Source organism: Gorilla gorilla, chromosome 18, assembly GCF_029281585.2.
Source record: "Gorilla gorilla gorilla isolate KB3781 chromosome 18, NHGRI_mGorGor1-v2.1_pri, whole genome shotgun sequence".
Taxonomy (NCBI): Eukaryota; Metazoa; Chordata; class Mammalia; order Primates; family Hominidae; genus Gorilla; species Gorilla gorilla.
The window spans coordinates 3,145,365-3,161,926 of record NC_073242.2 but is presented as its reverse complement, the minus strand read 5'-3'; the positions used below and the strand labels follow the sequence as shown (position 1 = coordinate 3,161,926).

Below are 16,562 nucleotides of genomic sequence, written 5' to 3'. Positions count from 1 at the left end.
GATTAGGGTTGTTTTAGGGTCAGGGCCCAGGGTTACGGTTGTTTCAGGGTCAGGGCCCAGGGTTAGGGTTGTTTTAGGGTCAGGGCCCAGGGTTAGGGTTGTTTTAGGGTCAGGGCCAGGGCCCAGGGTTAGGGTTGTTTTAGGGTAAGGGCCCAGGGTTAGGGTTGTTTTAGGGTCAGGGCCCAGGTTTAGTGTTGTTTTAGGGTCAGGGCCCAGGGTTAGGGATGTTTTAGGGTCAGGTCCCAGGGTTAGGGTTGTTTTAGGGTCAGGGCCCAGGGTTAGGCTTGTTTTAGGGTCAGGGCCCAGGGTTAGGGTTGTTTTAGGGTCAGGGCCAGGGCCCAGGGTTAGGGTTGTTTTAGGGCCAGGGCCCAGGGTTAGGGTTATTTTAGGGTCGGGGCCCAGGGTTGGGGTTGTTTTAGGGTCAGGGCCCAGGGCTAGGTTTGTTTTAGGGTCAGGGCCCAGGGTTAGGGTTGTTTTAGGGTCAGGCCCAGGGTTATGCTTGTTTTAGGGTCAGGGCCCAGGGTTAGGGTTGTTTTAGGTTCAGGGCCAGGGCCCAGGGTTAGGGTTGTTTTAGGGTCAGGGCCAGGGCCCAGGGTTAGGGTTGTTTTAGGGTCAGGGCCAGGGCCCAGGGTTAGGGTTGTTTTAGGGTCAGGGCCCAGGGTTAGGGTTGTTTTAGGGTGAGGGCCCAGGTTTAGGTTTGTTTTAGTGTCAGGGCCCAGGGTTAGGGTTGTTTTAGGGTCAGGGCCCAGGATTATGTTTGTTTTAGGGTCAGGGCCCAGGGTTACGGTTGTTTCAGGGTCAGGGCCCAGGGTTAGGGTTGTTTTAGGGTCAGGGCCCAGGGTTAGGGTTGTTTTAGGGTCAGGGCCCAGGGTTAGGGTTGTTTTAGGGTCAGGTCCTGGGCCCAGGGTTAGGGTTGTTTTAGGGTCAGGGCCCAGGGTTAGGGTTATTTTAGGGTCAGGGCCCAGGGTTAGGTTTGTTTTAGGGTCAGGGCATAGGGTTTGGTTTGTTTTAGGGTCAGGGCCAGGGTTAGGGTTGTTTTAGGGTCAGGGCGAGGGCCCAGGGTTAGAGTTGTTTTAGGGTCAGGGTCAGGGCCCAGGATTAGGGTTGTTTTAAGGTCGGGGCCAGGGCCCATGGTTAGGCTTGTTTTAGGATCAGGGCCAGGGCCCAGGGTTAGGCTTGTTTTAGGGTCAGGGCCAGGGCCCAGGGTTAGGGTTGTTTTCGGGTCAGGGCCAGGGCCCAGTGTTAGGGTTGCTTTAGGGTCAGGGCCATGGCCCAGGGTTAGGGTTGTTATAGGGTCAGGGCCAGGGCCCAGGGTTAGGGTTGTTTTACGGTCGGGGCCCAGGGTTAGGGTTGTTTTAGGGTCGGCGCCCAGGGTTAGGTTTCTTTTAGGGTCGGGGCCCAGGGTTAGGGTTGTTTTAGGGTCGGGGCCCTGGGTTAGGCTTGTTTTACGGTCAGTTCCCAGGGTTAGGCTTGTTTTATGGTCGGGGCCCAGGGTTAGGCTTGTTTTAGGGTCAGGGCCAGGGCCCAGGGTTAGGGTTGTTTTACGGTCAGGGCCAGGGCCGAAGGTTAGGGTTGTGTTTGGGTCGGGGCCAGGGCCCAGGGTTAGGGTTGTTTTAGGGTCAGGGCCAGGGCCCTGGGTTAGGTTTGTTTTTGGGTCAGGACCAGGGCCCAGGGTTAGGGTTGTTTTAGGGTCAGGGCCAGGGCCCAGGTTTAGGGTTGTTTTTGGGTCAGGGTCAGCGCCCAGGGTTAGGTTTGTTTCAGAATCAGGGCCAGGGCCCAGGGTTAGGGTTGTTTTAGGGTCAGGGCCAGGGCGCAGGGTTAGGGTTGTTTTAGTGTCAGGGGCAGGGCCCAGTGTTAGGGTTGTTTTAGGGTCAGGGCCAGGGCCCAGGGGTAGGGTTGTTTTAGGGTCAGGGCCAGGGCCCAGGATTAGGGTTTTAGGCACAGCCCCAAGGCCCTGGGTTAGGGTTTTAGGCTCAGGGCCAGGGCCCAGGGTGAGGGTTTTAGGCTCAGGGCCCAGGGTTAGGGTTGTTTTAGGGTCAGGGCCCAGGGTTAGGGTTGGTTTAGGGTCAGGGCCCAGGGTTAGCGTGATTTCCAGGAAGTGACCTCACAGTGACTCAAGCTACCACTTACTGTTGATTGTGACACAATGCCAGCTGAGGCACATGCCTTGGGAGCTAAATGGTTGTTGCCCTTGACTACTATGAGGAGTGGTGTGGGAAGGGTCGCTTTGGATGCACTTGAGCAGGGTTCCCCTACCCCTGAGCCATAGAGCCGTAAGGAGCCACACAGCGGGTGAATGGTGTCGAGTGAGGGAGTGAGGGAAGCTTCGTCTATATTTACAGCCACTCCCCTTTGCTCACATTCCCGCCTGAGCTCCACCTTCTCAGATGAGCAGCAGCATTAGATTCTCATAGGAGAACGCACCCTGTTGTGAACCGTGCATGTGAGGGATCTAGGTTGCGCTGTGCTTATGAGAATCTAATACCTATTGATCTGTCACTTTCTCCCATCATGCTCAGGTGGGACCATCCAGTTTCAGGAAAACAAGCTTAACACGCCCACTGATTCTACATGATGGTGAGTTCTATGACTATTTTATTATATATTCCGGTGTAATAATGGAAATGAAGTGCCTAATAAACGTAAATGTGCTTAAATCTTTTGGCCCAGCTCCTACCTCCCGGCAGCCTCGCCAGGCCCAGAACTCTCTCCAGTCAGCCTCTACAGACCAAGCTCATGACTCACAATGGCCTATTGAGGCCCATACCCTACCTCACAGCAGTCTCCGCAGATGAGCCTACTGCCTCACAACAGCCTCCACAGGCACAGCTCCATCGTTACAATGGCCTCTTTAGACCCAGCTCCTGCCTCCCAGCCTTCTCTCCAGGCCCTGAACTTTCTCCGTAAGTTGAGGTAGCTGGGACTGTAGGTATACATGACGATACTTGGCTAATTTTTAAATTGTTTTGCAGACATGGGGTCTCACTTTGTTGGCCAGGCTGGTGTCAAACTAATGGCCTCAAGTGACCCTTCCACCCCTGCCTCCCATCCTCGAGGTATGTGCCACCACAAGGAGCACTTGTTCAATTTTCTAAAGAAAAAATTTCTAAAGTAAGGCTGTGGGATGATGGCAGGAAGATAAAAGAAAAACAGAAGAATAAGTTAAAATGACTTATTCACACATATTCTTTTGACAGCAAGAAGAACTTTTAGTATATACATTCCTTACAAACAAACAAACGGCAGATAAACAATGTTGTATAGGAACTTCAACACACACTGTACAATATTCCCACTTTGCTGACATAAGTTATGGAAATTTCGTGGTTTCCTTGAGTGTTGCTACCAGTATTTTGCTTCTCTGATGATTTTTATCAACTTCCTCATCTGTTAACTTCTCTCCAAAGTATGTCATGGCACGACATACTGCCGCTGCACGAACACGGCCAGTGTCGTCCTGTTAAACATGTAGAATGCTTTCCTAATTTCTCTTTTTACTCTCTGTCTTTGTGTTCTGCATTTTCCTTACTTTTATTGTCAGAAACTCCAGAAAGTCAATCGTACTAATTTATCACGATTTGCTTTATTAATTTATACTTTGCTTATATGGAATTTTGCCCAACAGACCTCATTACAATTTCTAACCTGTTTTATTTTGTTTTTTTTTTTTCTGAGACAGGGTGTCCCTCTGTTGTGCAAGGCTGGAGGGTAGTAGTGCTATCGCAGCTGACTGCAGCCTCAACCTTCCAGGCTGAAGCGATCCTCCCATCTCAACCTCCCACGTGGCTGAGACTACAGGTGCTTGCCTCTATGCCCACCTAATATTTGGTATTTTTGTATACGTGGATTCCAGAGGGGTGACAGCGAAACGTGAGTAAGCATGGATTTTGGTATATGCAGAGATGGGGGTCTGTAACTAATTCTGTATACTGAGGGACGGCAACTGTATATGTTTTTACAATTACGCTGTAGGATGCATACTGTTGCATAGCCTTGAAAATAATAATTTTTAATGGAGTGGAAGAATAATAATAATATTGTTAAAAGTAGCAGCTGGCCAGGTGTGGTGGCTCACACTGGTAATCGCAACACTTTGGGAGGCTGAGGCAGGAGGATGGCTTGAGGCCAAGAGTTTGCGATAGGCCTTGGAAACAAAGGGGGAGTCACCATCCCTACAGAAAAATACATGAATTAGCCTAGTGTGGTGGCACGTTCCTGTAGTCCCAGCTACTTGGGAGGCTGAGGTGGGAGGATCACTCAAGCCCAGGGAGGCTGAGACTGCAGTGAGTCATGATCAGGCCTCTGCACTCCAGCCTGGGTGACAGAGTGAGACCCTGTCTCAAAACAACAAAAAAGTAGCAGCTAACATCAACTGACCTTTTATACCAGGTGCCTATTGATACCATAGTTTAATTTGTTAGAACTGTTTCTTATTTCACTTACCAACTCTGTCTTCAGTTACTCCCAGATTTTTACTGTGTGTGTACAGATGACCTTTTGTTTAGATTGAATTGTCTCCCCAGAAGTAAGATTACTGTGAGTCATGGTGAATGGACATTCTCATTACCCTTGATGTAAATTGACAGGGTTTTGGGTGCCTCCCAGCTATAATCTTAGCACTTTGGGAGGCTAAGAGAGGAGGATTGCTTGAGGCCAAGAGTTGGAGGAGGCAGTATGGCAGTATGGTGAGACCCTGTCTCCATTATTTTAAAAAATTGACAAGCTTTACCCGGGAAGGCTTATACACAATTTAAACACCCCTCATAGTATAAGAAAGTGCCCATTTCACTGCACCTTTGCCAGCACAGGGTATTATAATTTAGTAAGTCATTTTTTGTTTGATTATTTTAAATAGATAAAAGACCTCATATTACTTTACTTGTCACATTTCAACATCTTTCCTTAGCTTATTAGCTCTATCTCTTTTCTGTCTGTAAATGGTTGTTGTTGTTTTGTTCTTTGAGACAGGGTCTTGCTCTGTCACCAGGCTGGACTGTAGTGGCATAATCATGCCTCGCTGCAGCCTTGACCTCCCAGGCTCAAACTTCAGCATTCCGAGTAGCTGGGACTACAAGTGTGCACCACCACTCCCAGCTAACTTTTTTCTTCTTTTGGATAGAGACAGGTTCTCACTGTGTTGTCCAGACCGGTCTCTAGCTCCTGGCCTTAAGCAATCCTCCTGCATTAGCTTCTCAAATTGCTGGAATTTCAGGCATGAGCCACCATGCCTGGCCTGGGCTAGTCCTGTATTCTCTAGAGTTCTCTTTACTTTGTGCTAGCCAATCTCTCATTATGCTGTTCACCTGTTATAATAAATAATTCTCCGTATTAAATTTTACCACTTTAAACTTTTGAGTGGTTTATGCTTCCTGATTGGACTCTGACTAATATGTTAGGAAGGGTCCCAGGAGATAAACCCACACAGATGGGATTTGGGCATAGGTTTGGTTTCCCAGGGGGCAGTGCTGAGCTCTTTGCCAGTGGGAAATGGGATGCTGGTGATTTCCAGGAAGTGACCTCACAGTGACTCAAGCTACCACTTACTGTTGATTGTGACGAAATGCCAGCTGAGGCACATGCCTTGGGAGCTAAGTGGTTGCTGCCCTTGACCACTATGAAGACTGGTGTGGGAAGGGTCGCTTTGGATGCACTTGAGCAGGTGTCCCCAACCCCTGAGCCATGGAGCCGTAGGGAGCCACACAGCAGGAGGTGAGTGGTGTCGAGTGAGGGAGTGAGGGAAGCTTCGTCTGTATTTACAGCCACTCCCCTTTGCTCACATTCCCGCTTGAGCTCCACCTTCTCAGATGAGCAGCAGCATTAGATTCTCATAGGAGAACGCACCCTGTTGTGAACCGTGCATGTGAGGGATCTAGGTTGCGCTGTGCTTATGAGTATCTAATACCTATTGATCTGTCACTTTCTCCCATCACGCTCAGGTGGGACCATCCAGTTTCAGGAAAACAAGCTTAACACACCCACTGATTCTACATTATGGTGAGTTGTATAATTATTTTATTATATATGGGATATATAATATGTATATATATTTATATATATGTAATAATGGAAATAAAGTGCCTAATAAATGTAAATGTGCTTAAATCTTTTTAAGCAGATTCTTCAGGCCCAGCATCTGCCTCACTGTGGACCCCCCAAGCCAAGCTCCCAACCTTTCAGCAGCTTCTACACACCCAGCTCCCGCCTGCCAGTGGCCTCTTCAGGCCCATGGGGCTCATTCCTCACAACAGCCTTTCCAGTCCCAGTTTTTCCCTTCCGGCGGCCTCTCCGGGCTGAGAACCTCCTCAAGTCGGCCTCTCCAGACCCACTTGCACCCTCCAGGCGTCCTCTCCGGGCCAAGCTCCTCTTCCTGGCTGCGTCTCCAGGCCTGACTCCTGCCTCTCAACAACCTCTTTGGACTCAGTGCCTACCCATCTCCTGGCGTCCTTGGTCGGCCCACAGCTTCATCAAGCCAAGCTCCCCAGGCCCAGGTCAGGCCTCACGGTGCCCCCTCCACGATGAGCTCCTGCCCTCCAATGGCACCTGCAGGCCCCAAATGGTCTCCGGTCGGTGGGCTCCTCCACGCCAAGCTTGGGCCTCCCGGTGACCTCTGCAGGCCCAAGTTGTCCTGAAGTCGGCATCTCCCGGCCGTGCCTCCCAGCAAGTAAGCAAGCTCTTTTGGCTCAACTCCTGCCCAGCTCCCAACCGCCTTTGTAGGTCCCGAACTTTCTCCAGCCAAGTTCTTTGGGCCTCATTCCTGCCGCCCGGTGGCCTGTACGGGCCCAGCAATGGTTGGAGAACGGCCTCTGCAGGTCCCGCTCTTGCCTCCCAGGGGCCTCTCCAGGCCCAGCTCTTGCCCTCACGGCGGCCACCCGGGGCCAAGTCCCTGCCTGCCTCCCAGCAGCCCTCATGCGGCCCAGCTCCTCCCTCACGGTGGCCTGTTGATGCCCATGCCTCTGGTACCCTGCCCAGAGGCATGAGCCCCTGCCACACACTGGCTCCTCCTATGCTGAGAGAGGTCAGCGTGAGCCCTTGCCTCACACCGGCCCCTCCCACGCTGAGAGAGGTCAGCGTGAGCCCCTTGCCTCACACCGGCCCCTCCCACGCTGAGAGAGGTCGGCGTGAGCCCTTGCCTCACACCGGCCCCTCCCACGGTGAGAGAGGTCAGCGTCAGCCCCTTGCCTCACACCGGCCCCTCCCACGCTGAGAGAGGTCGGCGTGAGCCCTTGCCTCACACCGGCCCCTCCCACGGTGAGAGAGGTCAGCGTCAGCCCCTTGCCTCACACCGGCCCCTCCCACGCTGAGAGAGGTCGGCGTGAGCCCTTGCCTCACACCGGCCCCTCCCACGCTGAGAGAGGTCAACGTGAGCCCCTTGCCTCACACCGGCCCCTCCCACGGTGAGAGAGGTCAGTGTGAGCCCTTGCCTCACACCGGCCCCTCCCACGGTGAGAGAGGTCAGCATCAGCCCCTTGCCTCACACGGGCCCCTCTCACTCTGACAGAGGTCAGCCTGAGCCCTTGTCTCACACCGGCCCCTCCCACGCTGAGAGAGGTCGGCGTGAGCCCTTGCCTCACACGGGCCCCTCTCACTCTGACAGAGGTCAGCCTGAGCCCTTGTCTCACACCGGCCCCTCCCACGCTGAGAGAGGTCAACGTGAGCCCCTTGCCTCACACCGGCCCCTCCCACGCTGAGAGAGGTCAACGTGAGCCCCTTGCCTCACACCGGCCCCTCCCACGCTGAGAGAGGTCAGCGTGAGCCCTTGCCTCACACCGGCCCCTCCCACGCTGAGAGAGGTCGGCATGAGCCCCTTGCCTCACACGGGCCCCTCTCACTCTGACAGAGGTCAGCCTGAGCCCTTGTCTCACACCGGCCCCTCCCACGCTGAGAGAGGTCAGCCTGAGCCCTTGCCTCACACCGGCCCCTCCCACGCTGAGAGAGGTCAGCCTGAGCCCTTGCCTCACACCGGCCTCTCCCACGCTGAGAGAGGTCAGCCTGAGCCCTTGCCTCACACCGGCCCCTCCCACGCTGAGAGAGGTCAGCCTGAGCCCTTGCCTCACCCCGGCCCCTCCCACGCTGAGAGAGGTCAGCGTGAGCCCTTGCCTCACACCGGCCCCTCCCACGCTGAGAGAAGTTGGCGTGAGCCCTTGCCTCACACCAGCCCCTCCCACGGTGAGAGAGGTCAGCGTCAGCCCCTTGCCTCACACTGGCCCCTCCCATGCTGAGAGAGGTCGGCGTGAGCCCTTGCCTCACACCGGCCCCTCCCACGCTGAGAGAGGTCAGCGTGAGCCCCTTGCCTCACACCGGCCCCTCCCACGCTGAGAGAGGTCAGCGTGAGCCCTTGCCTCACACCGGCCCCTCCCACGCTGAGAGAGGTCAGCGTGAGCCCCTTGCCTCACCCTGGCCCCTCCCACGCTGAGAGAGGTCGGCGTGAGCCCTTGCCTCACACCGGCCCCTCCCACGGTGAGAGAGGTCAGCGTGAGCCCCTGCCTCAACAGGCCACCGTGAGGGAGGAGCAGGGTCGCACGCAGGCTGCTGTGAGGCAGGCAGCGACTTGGGCCTGGGAGGTCGTGGTGGGGTGAGAGCTGGGCTTGGAGACTCCCCTGGGAGGCAACAGCAGGGCCTACAGACTCTGTTCTCCAGCCGGAGCTGGGACTGTTCAGGTACTGGGAGGTGGGATGTGGGTCTGAAGAGCTTGGTTGCAGAAACTTCGGGGTCTACAAACGCAGGCGGGAGCTGAGCCAAAAAAGCTTGTTTGCTGGGAGGTGGGAGATGCAGTCAGGAGAAACAGCTGTGCCTGCAGAGGCCGCCATGCGGGAGGTGGAGGCCGGGCCTCCTCAAATCGGCCTCTCCAGACCCACTTGCAGCCTCCCGGCATCCTCTCCGGGCCCAGCTCTTCCTCCCGGCTGCGTCTCCAGGCCTGACTCTGGCCTCCCAACAACGTCTTTGGACTCAGCTCCTGCCCAGCTCCCAGCAGGCCCAAGTCGTCGTCAAGTCGGCCTGGAATTGGGCCCAGAAGAGCAGCAAGTCGGCCTCCCCGGGCCCAGCTCCGTCCTCTCGGCGGCCTCTCCAGGTGCAAAACTTCCTCGAGTCAGCCTCTCCAGGCCCGGCTCCTCCTGCCTCCCAGTGGCCTCTTTCAGCCCAGACCAGCTCATGGCTCTTGGCGGCCTTCCCAGGCCCCGCTTTTGACTTTTGGTGGCCTCTTCAGGCCCAGAACTTGACCTCCAGTGGGCCTTTGCAGGCCCGGCCTCCTGCCTCTCGAAGGCCTGCACGGGCCCGGACTCACAGCGGACTCACAGCGGACTCTCCATGCCCAGCTAGCTCTCGCCTCATTGCGGCCTCCCGAGTCCAAAGCTCCTGCCTCTCGGCCGCTTCGGCAGGCCCAGCTCCCGCCTGCCAGTGGCCTCTTTAGGCCCAGCTCATTCCTCACAACGGCCTTCCCAGGCCCCGTTTTTCCCTTCTGGCAGCCTCTTGGCCTCTAATTTGTTTATCTTTTGTGTATAAATCCCAAAATATTGAATTTTGGAATATTTCCACCATTATGTAAATATTTTGGTAGGTGATTTATTTGGGGTGAGTTTCTGCACCAAGCCCGAATTTTTTATTTTATTTTCCTTATTATTTGGTGTTAAACAGGTTTAATGACGGTCATGGCAACTGTTTGGCACAATGAAAAATATCGCCCATGATCAACGTGTTCTGTTCTGGGGAAGGGGGCAAAGGCAGGGTGAATCACTTTCTTAAAAAGTATAGCTCAAGTTGGGAGTGCAGAGGGAATGGGGAGAAAACCCTCCCGCTGCCTGTGTCGAAGTGCAGGAGCCCCCACTCCCATACTCACCTGAGTCCAGCCCCTCTGGGGAAAGAAGGGGTGCATGAACTCCCCCTAGTCCACAGGTACCTTCCTGTGGCCCAAGGCCCTCTTCACACTCCATCTTGTAGCCCCAACAGGAGCTATTTTCCGAAAAGTGAAAAGCTCTGAAGGTCCCACAATTCATGGTATGTACACCTCCCTCACCAGGGGCTGCAAAGTGGCCTGGAGCTCCATACTGAGTAGAAGTCTTTGGGCCAGAGTCAGCATCTGGCTGACGGTCTGGATATCCTGGTTGGAGTGACCCTGGTGCACCCTGCCAGGGCCTGGTGCCGCTTGCTGAAGATCATGACCGCCACTCATGGGCCACCGATGTGGTCCTTGTCCCATTTGTTGGGGCTGCATCCATCCTTCTCAGAAGATGAGTCCTGTTCCTTGCGCAGGGCACTGAGGGACTGGGCCTGACATCATCTGAGTGGTAGAGGCAACTGGGTGTCAGGAGACATGATGGAGAGGAAAGCATCATCATGGTCATTCTCTGTCTCACTGTCCAGCAGGGACTCCCCTGAGGGGCCCAGGGCTCCTCCTCCATGGTGGGAGGTGAGCTTTTAACAGGTTCCACCACCCCCAAAGTGTGTGGGGTTGCGGGCCCTGGGCTTTCAGGGCAGGTGGCTCCAGGGGGCCGCCCAGGGTCAACACTCCCTGTGCCACCTGGTGGATGCTCATGAGCAACAGCTGCCAACTTGGCAGGTTGTTTTCTCTGGTTGGAGGCCACTGAGTAACTGGCAGGTTGCTGGGCCTCGTGTGGCTGCAGGGAGGGGTCAGGAAGGGGATGGAGTACCAGGGGAACACGGCCACAGAGTGACCTTCCACATTCCTCCACACGAACATGCTGACGCCACGGGAGGCCTCACTGAATGCAGGCCTGGGGGCCGAGTACTTGGTCCGGGCAGGGAGTTCCTGGCAGGGGCTCACACCTCACCCCCTCCTCAGCCCAGGTGGCTTGGGCCCAGAGAAGTGGGGGTTGGAGAGGAGCAGAAGGCCAGGCCTCAAGTTTTGTTTTTTTTGTTTGTTTTTTTTGTTTTTGAAATGCAGTTTGACTCTTGTCACCCAGGCTGGAGTGCAGTGGCACGATCTCAGTGGCCTTCATACCTGGCTAATTTTTTGTATTTTTACTGGGGGTGGGGTTTTGCCATGTTGGCCAGGCTGGTCTTGACCTCCCGACCTCAGGTGATCCACCCACCTCAGCCTCCCAAAATGGGATTACGGGCGTGAGCCACTGCTCCCAACTTCATTCATTTTTACTTGAAAAACTCCGTTAAGCATTTTTTTAAGGTAGACCTAGTGGTCCTGAATGCCCTCAGCTTTGTTTGTCGAGGAAGCACGTTATTTCTTTTTTCTTTCTGAAGGACAGCTTTGTCAGACATAGTATTAGTTGCTGGCACTTTTTTTCTTTCAGCACTTTGAATGTATTATTCGATTCTGTCCTGACCTGCAAAGTTTCTTTAACTTTTGACTATTTGATTATATTGTGACTTGGTGAGTATCTATTTGGTTTGAACCTCTTTAGGAATCTTTAAGCTTCATGGATTTAGATGTCTAAATCTTTCCCATGATTTAGGCAGTCTTCAGCCATTGTTTAAATAAGCTTTCTTCTCCTTTCTCTACTTTCCTTCTCAAACTCCTATAACCTGACAATGGTTTGCCTAATGGTGTCTTGTTGGCTTTCTTTTCTCTGTCTTTTTTTCTTTTTTCTTTTTTTTTTTTTTGAGACAGAGTCATGCTCTGTCACCCAGGCTGGAGTGCAATGTGTGGTCTAGGCTCACTAGGGTTAGGGTTAGGGTTTTAGGGTAAGGGTGAAGGGTTAGGGTTTTAGGGTAAGGGCGAAGGGTTAGGGTTTTAGGGTAAGGGCGAAGGGTTAGGGATTTAGGGTAAGGGCGAAGAGTTAGGGTTTTAGGGTCAGGGCCCAGGGTCAGGGTTTTAGGGTCAGGGCGAAGGGTTAGGGTTTTAGGGTCAGGGCGAAGGGTTAGGGTTTTAGGGTCAGGGCCCAGGGTTGGGGTTTTAGGGTCAGGGCCCAGGGTTAGGGTTTTAGGGTCAGGGCCCAGGGTTAGTGTTTTAGGGTCAGGGCCCAGGGTTAGGGTTTTAGGGTCAGGGCCCAGAGTTAGTAGGGTTTTAGGGTCAGGGCTCAGGGTTAGTAGGGTTTTAGGGTCAGGGCCAAGGGTTAGTAGGGTTAAGGGTCAGGGCCCAGGGTTAGGGTTTTAGGGTCAGGGCCCAGAGTTAGTAGGGTTTTAGGGTCAGGGTTCAGGGTTAGTAGGGTTTTAGGGTCAGGGCCAAGGGTTAGTAGGGTTAAGGGTCAGGGCCCAGGGTTAGGGTTTTAGGGTCAGGGCCCAGGGCCCAGGGTTAGGGTTTTAGGGTCAGGGCCCAGGGCCAAGGGTTAGGGTTTCAGTGTCAGGGCCTGGGGCCCAGGGTTAGGGCTTCAGGGCCAGGGCCCGGGGCCCAGGGTTAGGGCTTCAGGGACAGGGCCGGGAGCCCAGGGTTAGGGCTTCAGGGACAGGGCCGGGAGCCCAGGGTTAGGGATTCAGGGTCAGGGCCCGGGGCCCAGGGTTAGGGCTTCAGGGCCAGGGCCCGGGGCCCAGGGTTAAGGCTTCAGGGCCAGGGCCCGGGGACCAGGGTTAGGGCTTCAGGACCAGGGCCCGGGGACCAGGGTTAGGGCTTCAGGACCAGGGCCCGGGGCCCAGGGTTAGGGCTTCAGGGTCAGGGCCCGGGGCCCAGGGTTAGGGCTTTAGGGCCAGGGCCCGGGGCCCAGGGTTAGGGCTTTAGGGCCAGGGCCCGGGGCCCAGGGTTAGGGCTTTAGGGTCAGGGCCGGGGTCCCAGGGTTAGGGCTTTAGGGTCAGGGCCCGGGGCCCAGGGTTAGGGTGATTTCCAGGAAGTGACCTCACAACGACTCAAGCTACCACTTACTGTTGATTGTGATGAAATGCCAGCTGAGGCACACGCCTTGGGAGCTAAGTGGTTGCTGCCCTTGACTACTATGAAGACTGGTGTGGGAAGGGTCGCTTTGGATGCACTTGAGCAGGGGTCCCCAACCCCTGAGCCATGGAGCCGTAAGGAGCCACACAGCAGGTGAGTGGTGTCGAGTGAGGGAGTGAGGGAAGCTTCGTCTGTATTTACAGCCACTCCCCTTTGCTCACATTCCCGCCTGAGCTCCACCTTCTCAGATGAGCAGCAGCATTAGATTCTCATAGGAGAACGCACCCTGTTGTGAACCGTGCATGTGAGGGATCTAGGTTGCGCTGTGCTTATGAGAATCTAATACCTATTGATCTGTCACTTTCTCCCATCACGCTCAGGTGGGACCATCCAGTTTCAGGAAAACAAGCTTAACACGCCCACTGATTCTACATGATGGTGAGTTCTATAATTATTCTATTATATATTCCGGTGTAATAATGGAAATGAAGTGCCTAATAAACGTAAATGTGCTTAAATCTTTTGGCCCAGCTCCTACCTCCCGGCAGCCTCGCCAGGCCCAGAACTCTCTCCAGTCAGCCTCTACAGACCAAGCTCATGACTCACAATGGCCTATTGAGGCCCATACCCTACCTCACGGCAGTCTCCGCAGATGAGCCTACTGCCTCACAACAGCCTCCACAGGCACAGCTCCATCGTTACAATGGCCTCTTTAGACCCAGCTCCTGCCTCCCAGCCTTCTCTCCAGGCCCTGAACTTTCTCCGTAAGTTGAGGTAGCTGGGACTGTAGGTATACATGACGATACTTGGCTAATTTTTAAATTGTTTTGCAGACATGGGGTCTCACTTTGTTGGCCAGGCTGGTGTCAAACTAATGGCCTCAAGTGACCCTTCCACCCCTGCCTCCCATCCTCGAGGTATGTGCCACCACAAGGAGCACTTGTTCAATTTTCTAAAGAAAAAATTTCTAAAGTAAGGCTGTGGGATGATGGCAGGAAGATAAAAGAAAAACAGAAGAATAAGTTAAAATGACTTATTCACACATATTCTTTTGACAGCAAGAAGAACTTTTAGTATATACATTCCTTACAAACAAACAAACGGCAGATAAACAACGTTGTATAGGAACTTCAACACACACTGTACAATATTCCCACTTTGCTGACATAAGTTATGGAAATTTCGTGGTTTCCTTGAGTGTCGCTACCAGTATTTTGCTTCTCTGATGATTTTTATCAACTTCCTCATCTGTTAACTTCTCTCCAAAGTATGTCATGTCACGACATACTGCCAATCCACGAACACGGCCAGTGTCTTCCTATTAAACATGTAGAATGCTTTCCTAATTTCTCTTTTTACTCTCTGTCTTTGTGTTCTGCATTTTCCTTACTTTTATTGTCAGAAACTCCAGAAAGTCAATCGTACTAATTTATCACGATTTGCTTCATTAATTTATACTATGCTTATATGGAATTTTGCCCAACAGACCTCATTACAATTTGGGCCAGGGCCCAGGGTTAGGGTTGTTTTAGGGTCAGGGCCAGGGCCCAGGGTTAGGGTTGTTTTAGGGTCAGGGCCAGGGCCCAGGGTTAGGGTTGTTTTAGGGTCAGGGCCCAGGGTTAGGGTTGTTTTAGGGTCAGGGCCCAGGGTTAGGGTTGTTTTCGGGTCCGGGCCCAGGGTTAGGTTTGTTTTAGGGTCAGGGCCCAGGGTTAGGGTTGTTTTAGGGTCAGGGCCCAGGGTTAGGCTTTTTTTAGGGTCAGGGCCCAGGGTTAGGGTTGTTTTAGGGTCAGGGCCCAGGGTTAGGGTTGTTTTAGGGTCAGGGCCCAGGGTTAGGTTTGTTTTAGGGTCAGGGCCCAGGGTTAGGTTTGTTTTAGGGTCAGGGCCCAGGGTTAGGTTTGTTTTAGGGTCAGGGCCCAGGGTTAGGCTTGTTTTAGGGTCAAGGCACAGGGTTAGGGTTGTTTTAGGGTCAGGGCCAGGTCCCAGGGTTAGGGTTGTTTTAGGGTAAGGGCCCAGGGTTAGGGGTGTTTTAGGGTCAGAGCCCAGGGTTAGGGTTGTTTTAGGATCAGGGCCCAGGGTTAGGGTTGTTTTAGGGTCAGGGCCGAGGGTTAGGGTTGTTTTAGGGTCAGGGCCCAGGGTTAGGGTTGTTTTAGGGTCAGGGCCCAGGGTTAGGCTTGTTTTAGGGTCAGGGCCCACGGTTAGGGTTTTAGGGTCAGGGCCCAGGGTTAGGGTTTTAGGGTCAGGGCCCAGGGTTAGGGTTTTAGGGTCAGGGCCCAGGGTTAGGGTTTTAGGGTCAGGGCCCAGGGTTAGGGTTTCACGGTCAGGGCCTAGAGTTAGTAGGGTTTTAGGGTCAGGGCCCAGGGTTAGTAGGGTTTTAGGGTCAGGGCCAAGGGTTAGTAGGGTTAAGGGTCAGGGCCCAGGGTTAGGGTTTTAGGGTCAGGGCCTAGGGTTAGGGTTTTAGGGTTAGGGCCCAGGGTTAGGGTTTTAGGGTCAGGGCCCAGGGTTAGGTTTGGTTTAGGCTCAGGGCCATTGGCCAGGGTTAGGGTTGTTTTAGGGTCAGGTCCAGGGCCCAGGGTTAGGGTTGTTTTAGGGTCAGGGCCCAGGGTTAGGGTTGTTTGAGGGTCAGGAACCAGGGTTAGGTTTGTTTTAGGGTCCGGGCCCAGGGATAGGCTTGTTTTAGGGTGAGGGCCCAGGGTTAGGGTTGTTTTAGGGTCAGGGCCCAGGGTGAGGGTTGTTTTGGGGTCAGGGCCAGGGCCCAGGGTTAGGGTTGTTTTAGGGTCAGGGCCCAGGGTTAGGCTTGTTTTAGGGTCAGGGCCCAGGGTTAGGGTTGTTTTAGGGTCAGGGCCAGGGCCCAGGGTTAGGGTTGTTTTAGGGTAAGGGCCCAGGGTTAGGGTTGTTTTAGGGTCAGGGCCCAGGGTTAGGGTTGTTTTAGGGTCAGGGCCCAGGGTTAGGGGTGTTTTAGGGTCAGGGCTCAGGGTTAGGGTTGTTTTAGGGTCAGGGTCCAGGGTTAGGGTTGTTTTAGGGTCAGGGCCCAGGGTTAGGGTTGTTTTAGGGTCAGGGCCCAGGGTGAGGGTTGTTTTAGGGTCAGGGTCAAGGTCCAGGGTTAGCCTTGTTTTAGGGTCAGAGCCCAGGATTACGGTTGTTTTAGGGTCAGGGCCCAGGGTTAGGGTTGTTTTAGGGTCAGGGCCCAGGGTTAGGGTTGTTTTAGGGTCAGGGCCAGGGCCCAGGTTTATGGTTGTTTTAGGGTCAGGGCCCAGGGTTAGGCTTGTTTTAGGGTCAGGGCCCAGGGTTAGGGTTGTTTTAGGGTCAGGGCCAGGGCCCAGGGTTAGGGTTGTTTTAGGGTAAGGGCCCAGGGTTAGGGTTGTTTTAGGGTCAGGGCCCAGGGTTAGGGTTGTTTTAGGGTCAGGGCCCAGGGTTAGGCTTGTTTTAGGGTCAGGGCCCAGGGTTAGGGTTTTAGGGTCAGGGCCAGGGCCCAGGGTTAGGGTTTTAAGGTCAGGGCCACGGCCCAGGTTTAGGGTTTTAGGCTCTTGGCCAGGGCCCAGGGTTAGGGTTTTAGGCTCTTGGCCAGGGTCCAGGGTTAGGGTTTTAGTCTCAGGGCCCAGGGTTAGGGTTTTAGGGTCAGGGCCCAGGGTTAGGGTTTTAGGGTCAGGCCCAGGGTTAGGGTGATTTCAAGGAAGTGACCTCACAATGACTCAAGCCACCTCTTACTGTTGATTGTGACGAAATGCCAGCTGAGGCACATGCCTTGGGAGCTAAGTGGTTGCTGCCCTTGACTACTATGAAGACTGGTGTG

The 16,562-nt window shown here is 54.1% G+C and overlaps 1 long non-coding RNA gene across 3 annotated transcripts; it reads left to right on the top strand.

The window, feature by feature from the left end:
- Window positions 1-2,650: 2,650 nt before the first annotated feature.
- On the top strand, window positions 2,651-9,683 carry LOC134757482 (uncharacterized). 3 transcript variants are annotated; one of them, XR_010131469.1, is made up of 5 exons: window positions 2,669-2,903; window positions 3,680-3,874; window positions 5,937-5,994; window positions 6,116-7,306; window positions 7,355-9,683. It is a non-coding gene; the product is annotated as an uncharacterized lncRNA (long non-coding RNA). The 3 variants fall into 3 exon arrangements; XR_010131468.1 differs by having other exon boundaries at window positions 2,651-2,903; window positions 3,680-3,870; window positions 6,116-9,683; XR_010131467.1 differs by having other exon boundaries at window positions 2,651-2,903; window positions 6,116-9,683.
- The last annotated feature ends 6,879 nt before the right edge of the window (window positions 9,684-16,562 follow it).